The sequence below is a fragment of the Homarus americanus genome, unplaced genomic scaffold (genome assembly GCF_018991925.1).
Source record: "Homarus americanus isolate GMGI-L3 unplaced genomic scaffold, GMGI_Hamer_2.0 scaffold48406, whole genome shotgun sequence".
Classification (NCBI taxonomy): Eukaryota; Metazoa; Arthropoda; class Malacostraca; order Decapoda; family Nephropidae; genus Homarus; species Homarus americanus.
In genome coordinates this window covers 4,311,508-4,319,006 of record NW_024753828.1, presented here as the reverse complement: position 1 = coordinate 4,319,006, position 7,499 = coordinate 4,311,508, and the positions used below count along the sequence as shown (strand labels likewise).

Here is a 7,499-nt window from a genome sequence, read left to right as displayed (position 1 = left end):
CCCCACACACCCCTGCCCCACACCCTACACACCCCTACCCACACCCTGCCCCCTGCCCACACCTCCCTGCCCCACACCCCGACCATAAGCGTAAGCGAGTAACGTGAGCCTGAGAGGTGGGGTCAAACAATGGAACCCACTAAATACACTGAGTCATCGAGGACGGGCTGAGGCACCACGTAAGTAAATAATGGCCCACACACACACACACACACACACACACACACACACACACACACACACACACACACAGGGAATATTGTCGGGTTATCAGCGGATGGTGACGTTATCTTTGCTCTGTATATTTGAGAGGATGGAGCCTCACCTGGTGCCATGATGGAGCCTCACCTGGTGCCATGATGGAGCTTCACTTGGTGCCATGATGGAGCCTCACCTGGTGCCATGATGGGCTTCACCTGGTGCCATGATGGAGCTTCACCTGGTGCCAGTGGAGCCTCACCTGGTGCCATGATGGAGCTTCACCTGGTGCCATGATGGAGCTTCACCTGGTGCCATGATGGGCACCTCACCTGGTGCCATGATGGAGCTTCACCTGGTGCCATGATGGAGCTTCACCTGGTTCCATGATGGAGGCTTCACCTGGTGCCCATGATGGAGCTTCACCTGGTGCCATGATGGAGCCTCACCTGGTGCCATGATGGAGCTTCACCTGGTGCCTGATGGAGCTTCACCTGGTTCCATGATGGAGCCTCACTAAGTGCCATTATGGAGCCTCACTTGGGTATGATGGAGCCTCACCTGGTGATATAGGCACACAAAGGATGTTGTGGATGAGACTCCAGTGGGTGTGGTGGATGAACTCACTGTGGGTGTGGTGGGTGAACTCACCACGATTGGTGTGTGGCGGGTGAGACTCCACTGTGGGTGTGGTGGGTGAGATCCACTGTGAGTGTGGTGGGTGAGACTCCTGCTGGGTGAGACTCACCACGGTGGGTGTGGTGGGTGAGACTCCACGGTGTGTGTGGTGGGTGAGACTCCACGGTGGGTGTGGTGGGTGAGACTCACCACGGTGGGTGTGGTGGGTGAGACTCCACGGTGGGTGTGGTGGGTGAGACTCACCACGGTGGCTACATCTTCTTCCCTATGTGGTAATCCTGGTACAGTTGTGGCCGTCGCCCTGAGGTAATGGAAAAAAATTGGATCAGAAAAAAGTATAATTCATCAGTTGATATCGTGTGGTGGGGCGCCTCGGTCCCTGGCCCGCCATCACCTACAGGAGTGGTGTTGTGTTTATATTAGTTAATATGACATGTGGTGCTCATTAATGTCAATATATGTTTCTAGTAAATGATTAAGTTGAATTAAAGATTGTTGTAACGGGGTAAGAGGCAAATAGCGAACCACCCGCATCTTGCCGTTTTCTATGTTGGGTGGGCAGGGCTGCTGTTGGCCAACACCGCCGCCCTTCTCCCTCAGGTGCCAACTCACTACAAGGAAAACTCGTGATATTCTGTAATGCAAAGCTTCTGTGTGAAGTCATATGTATATAGACTAAAGACCCTCGTAGTTATCGGCAATTTAGTATTAAGATAAACAGTTGTTGGGTTACTGAGAGGAGTAAATATAAGGTAAGGGGAGGCAGTAAGTCGCTGTGTGGAGGGTTGAGACTCGCTTCACTCAGTGCTTGGTCAGACTTGGTTGTGTGAGCAGTAGTGAGGTTGTGTTAGTCCTTGATAAGCAATGTGTGCACTCTATTAGCATTTGGATATATAACGACAGCCATTATAGGCCCTCTAGTGGTCTGGAAGGCTGTACAGGATTATAAAACAGTAAGACCCCCAGCAGTACTGTAAACACCGGGTGATCGTGTGCAAGAAGAGTGTCTGCCAGAGCTACAAGGTAAGTAGTGTTGGTGTGAAGGATGTGCACCATCACCCCTCGGGCACCTGCTACCTCTGCCTCCCCCTCCCCAACCTCCCCTCGGCACTCTACTCTCACTTAAGAGGTATTAATACGTCTCTCATTAACCCTTTACCTGGAGGTCTAGGTATATAGGGACAGGTGTTTGTTGATACTGCCTCCGCGTCCGTAAGTAGTGTAGGCAGGAGAGAAGTGTTGGCTACTGTTTGGCCACACTCACCTCGTATGACCCAGCGTTGTTCCTCTTGGCCAGTACTTACCCTCTTGTGTCGGGCCAAACTTAGCCCTTTAAGTTGGCCAGGTGTGACGTGACATCAGATGAAGCCTGACTCATTCCCAATTAGGGTGTGAGGTTGCGGACGTGTGGGCGTGAAAGGTGGGCGGCACTGGGTAGCGTGCGTGCCTACCCACCCATATTTGGCCGTGGCCCAGCCCGCTGCCAGCCCCAGCCTGCCGCACACCCTCCTGCCCCCCCCAGCCCCCATCACTCTACACCAGCCACACGTAAGCTACTGTACACACCATGGCTACTACACCCAGCCCCACACACACCCATGGCTACTACAGCCACCACACACACCATGGCTACTACCTACCACACACCATGGCTACTACAGCCTACCACACACCCATGGCTACTACACCCAGCCTACCACACACACACCCATGGCTCTACAACCTACCACACACACACCCATGGCTACTACAGCCTACCACACACACACCCATGGCTACTACCCCAGCCTACCCACACACACACACCCATGGCTCTCGACCACACACACCCATGGCTACTACACCCAGCCTACCACACACACCCATGGCTCTACCCAGCCCACTGGCTCCAGCCTACCACACCCATGGCTACTACACCTACCACACACCATGGCTACTACACCCAACCTACCACACACACCCATGGCTACTACACCCAGCCTACACACACCCCAGCTCTACACCCAATACACACCATGGCTACTACACCCAGCCTACACACACCATGGCTCTACCCAGCCACACACCATGGCTACTACTCCACCTACCACACACCCATGGTTCTGCACCCACCTACCACACACACCCATGTTCTACACACACCCCAGCTACTACACCCAGTCTACCACACACACTGGCTCTACACCCAGCCTCCCACACCCCATGTTCTACACCCAACCCTACACACTCATGACTACACCCAGCCTACCCACACCCCTGCTCTCCTGGTCCTTATTTACTGTGGTAGGTTTAGTGTAGCTGGGTGTGTGGTGACAGCAAGTGTAGTGTGGCAGGTGTGGTGGTGGTGGCAGTGGAGTGTAGTGTGATAGGTGTGGTGGTGGTGGCAGCAGTGTAGTGTGGCAGGTGTGGTGGTGGTGGCGGCTGGGTGTAGTGTGATAGGTGTGGTGGCCACATCCGGGCCACGTGTGGACCTGACCACCTACACACCACACACTGGCCAACATTTCATTCATAAAACATTATTGAAATGTGTGGTGTTGCTCTATCTCTTGCCTGTTCCTGTTGTATTTATTTATTTATTTTCGTCTACACAACAATGGTGAGTCAAGTGAGTCATATTGTTGATGTTGACTGACCTCAGTGTGGTGAATGATGGTGTGTCCCGCAGGTGAAGCAAGTGAGGGGTGGGGTCTAGGCAGGGAGGGAGGGGGGTGTTTGCTTCCGGCTGGCTGTGAAGGAGAGGCACAGTTAGTCCACTCCTCACCCCGCTCGTGCTGGTGGGCTTATGCTGTTTGTCTTCCGTGTGGTCTAGTATATCAGCTATAATTCAGATAAAGTTAACTTGTTTTACCTGTGTCGGAGCAACGCCTCACCCGTATGTCATTACCTGGTGATATCATGCGTGTTGTCATCAATTATTCCTGGTGTGACCGTGGTTATTGGGCGTTTATCATCGTTATATCACAAATCGTCACGCCAAGGACGGAACTAACTGCTAAGTGTACCGAGTATTAAATCACTTTCAAGGCCATACACCCACACTGGCGGGAAGTGACCTTTATAGTTTACACCGCCACTGTCCTGGTGTAAACATTGGGAAGGATTATATATATACACCTTTAGTTTTACATGTTATGCAGTATACAGATTAAATTTTCCAGTTTTTAGTTTTTCCTCCTCACTAAAATGTTGAGGTGAATAAAGTGTGAACAAAGAGAGTTGATGGAAACACTAAGGATGAATGAATTTATATAAACAAATAACTACAAAAAATATGGTAAACTTGGTAACATTCTAATGCGTATTTAGTAACACCACCGTAACACGTATTCTGTGACATTCAATTCCTGGAGATATGTGCAGTATTGGTCAGTTGTTTACAGACGGGGTCCCTAGCTCTCACTCGACTCAATCAATATGTTTGTTATTGTTTACTTTGTATGTTTATTTTTTTCTGTCTAAATAAACTACTTCACTATCAGTATTGTGGGTTTTTTTGTCTTCATATACATAGCCACTGTCAGACTTTCGTAATTTACTGTTTTAATTATTCGGCCAAGTTTACTGAATTGTACTCTGAACGAATTTTTAAGTGAGTGAGTGTTGTCAGGAAGAGGTACTCATGTTTGTGTTCCCAGAGAGATGTCATGTTCGTGCCTCAGTTGACTCCTTCATAGGTACAGGATCTAGATTAAGAACAGGATGCAAATCAGGTACAGGATCTAATTCAAACTGTAGAGCATTAGTTTGGAGAACCCGTGTGTGTGTGTGTGTGTGTGTGTGTCAGTCAGTCAGTCATGGGGTAGTAGTTGTGAAGGCCGCGGTCTGACTGTCACCACACATTCCTTTGTGTATCACGACTCAGCCTCCTACAATGTCCTGCTGCTGGGGGAGTACTTGTTAATATATATATACGAGTATATTAATGAGTGGCAGTCTTGGTGCTGGTGACGGACGGCTATATTCGGTGCTTTAAAGTGATGCTGTTTATATACCTCCTGTACTCGGGGTTCTGAGTGTCTAGAAGCCTTGCCTCGCTTATTACCACTCACGGGTTTATACATGATGTCCACTCATGGCGGTGATCAACTAATGTTAATTACTATAATAGATTAATACAAGGAGTCAGCGTGGCCGGCACTGCGCTCAGCTGCTTTCAGTTTCCTTAACTGCGAAGTCTGATGCCCATTGAAAACTGAGCGAAATGGGGGGCCCCGGGCATGAACCACAGCTTGGACAGGAAGTGAACAGAGTTTACACTGGGTCGCTGTACCCCACACATAACACGAGAGAACACACGCTGCCACAGGTAGACAAACCTTGAGGCGCTCCATCACTTGAACAGTGTTGGAGTCTCATCCCTCTGCATACATTTAACATCTTAAAAGTAAACATAGAAATGTATATTTATAAATACACTTTTAGAGACAGACTCGTCCAAAAATGTACCTGAGGTGAATATTTAGACTAAGACACGGTGATGCTCGCTCAGTTGGCTCCTGTTCATGCTCCTGCCTTAATGTTTTTACTGGTTCTCAGAGTTACGTGTGACGACTTATTGCACACAACCCTGTACTCCATTACACATGCTTGTTAGGCACTTGACACACACACACACACACACACACACACACACACACACACACTTTTCACCAAAGCGTTTAACTTGATGAACCACAACACAATAATCAACAAAACTATCACACATAAAATCATAAGAAGGTTCTCTCTTGCCATAGTGACCGTCACCCACATGTACCTACCTTTAAGCCCTTCTAACGCGGCATTCCTCAAGGTACACGAATGAGGCAACTCCTGCTTGTTGGGTTATGTGGCCAACTTCACCATTGCCGAGAGGGTCAACGACTCAACTCCTGACTACAGCTTCCTCTGGTCTCCCCTTAACTGTGTCCTCTCCTTCCATCATGTTGTACTGTATATCCTATCATGTTGCTGGTTCTCGACACCCCCCCAATTCTTCAACACTATGTCAGTTCCACCAAATTCCTCAACTTCACTATAAACATTCACACTAAACATCACTATAAACATCACACTATAAACATCAAACACTAAACATCACTGTAAACATCACACTTTAAACATAACACTAAACATCACACTATAAACATAACACTCTAATCATCACAAACTAAACGTCACACTATAAACATCACACCATAAACATCACACTCTAAACATCACCATAAACATCACACTCTAAACATCTCTACCACCTAACGTCTCCACATCCTTCTTCGTACTTTTACTACCCGCGTCTGAACTGCTTTACACAACCATCCCACAACCCCGAGCTCACCATGGCTCTTCTCTCTTATTAACGAGGATTTGTAAAAGAAGAGTGTGTAAATGGAGAAGAAGAGTGTGTGAAAGGAGAGGTAGAGTGTGTGTGAAAGGAGAGGTAGAGTGTGTGTGAAAGGAGAGGTAGAGTGTGTGTGAAAGGAGAGGTAGAGTGTGTGTGAAAGGAGAGGTAGAATGTGTGTGAAAGGAGAGGTAGAGTGTGTGTGCAAGGAGAGGAAGAGTGTGTGAAAGGAAAGGTAGAGTGTGTGAAAGATATGTAGAAAAGAGCGAATCAGTACATTGGTCTCTCTCTCTTTCTCTCGCTTAATCATCGCCATTTTGATTTATTAGTGGACTAGTATTATTAAAAAGCCTTATTATGGTCGTTGAGGCATTGTAATAACATCCTAACATCAACAACCACTCCATCAGGGTCATCTTGCTACATACCGCCACCTGATGTTCCTCCCTTACGAATTACTCTTTGCAATCACATGTGACCTTGTAATAATCGCTACAAGAATACTTCATCAATAACTCGTCAATAACCTGTATATTTATTTTATTTTTATTTTTATTGTACGTGTGTGTTACCGTGCTGGTCTGGTGTAAATATTATTATTATTATTGTTTATTATTATTATTATTATTATTATTGTTTGTTATTATTATTATTATTATTATTATTATTATTATTATTATTTTTATTATTATTATTATTATTATTATTATTATTATTATTATTATTATTACATCACAAACTATAAACGTTTTTCCTTTGTTGCAGGTAAGCGGGAGAGGTCACCACGCCCCTCAACCAGCTCTCACCAACTCAAGGTACTGACTGCATCCATACGTGACCCACTTATACCCTTAAATACCCCACCTGTGACTCAAACCAGCTTCATGGTGTGTGCTGGCAGCTTTATGAGTGTTAAGTAATGATGGTTGTGGCGAGGGTTACTGACCTGCACAGCTGCTGGTATCCTCTGCTTGCTAGACTCCGGGACATTTGGCCGCCTTCATGCCCCACTTGATCTGTGTCCTTGGATTCATTATACTAGAGCAGCCAAAATTGTTTAATCCCTCGCCAAAAATGTGTCGTTAATCTCGCTAATATTGTCCATCCTCGCCAAAATGTGTCGCTAACCTCGCCAAAATGTGTCTCTAACCTCGCCAAAATGTGTCTCTAACCTCACAAAATGTGTCGCTTTCCTCGCCAAAATGTGTCTCTAACCTCGCCAAAATGTGTCTCTAACCTCGTAAAATGTGTCGTCTAACTCGCCAAAATGTGTCGCTAACCTCGCCAAAATGTGTCTCTAACCTCGCCAAAATGTGTCGCTAACCTCGCCAAAATGTGT

General features: G+C 47.0%; 1 protein-coding gene across 5 annotated transcripts in view; it reads left to right on the top strand.

Moving 5' to 3' along the window:
- LOC121855574 (talin-2-like) overlaps positions 1 to 7,499 on the top strand; it is a 178,305-nt gene that overhangs the window by 33,245 nt on the left and 137,561 nt on the right. For 3 of the 5 annotated variants that reach the window (XM_042350583.1, XM_042350582.1, XM_042350578.1), the window contains exon 1: positions 1,640 to 1,860. The exons of the other annotated variants lie outside the window; for them this stretch is intronic. The gene's annotated coding sequence lies outside the window, so the exon portion shown is untranslated. Of the gene's footprint in view, positions 1 to 1,639; positions 1,861 to 7,499 lie in introns of those variants that run through there. 5 annotated transcript variants of the gene reach the window in all.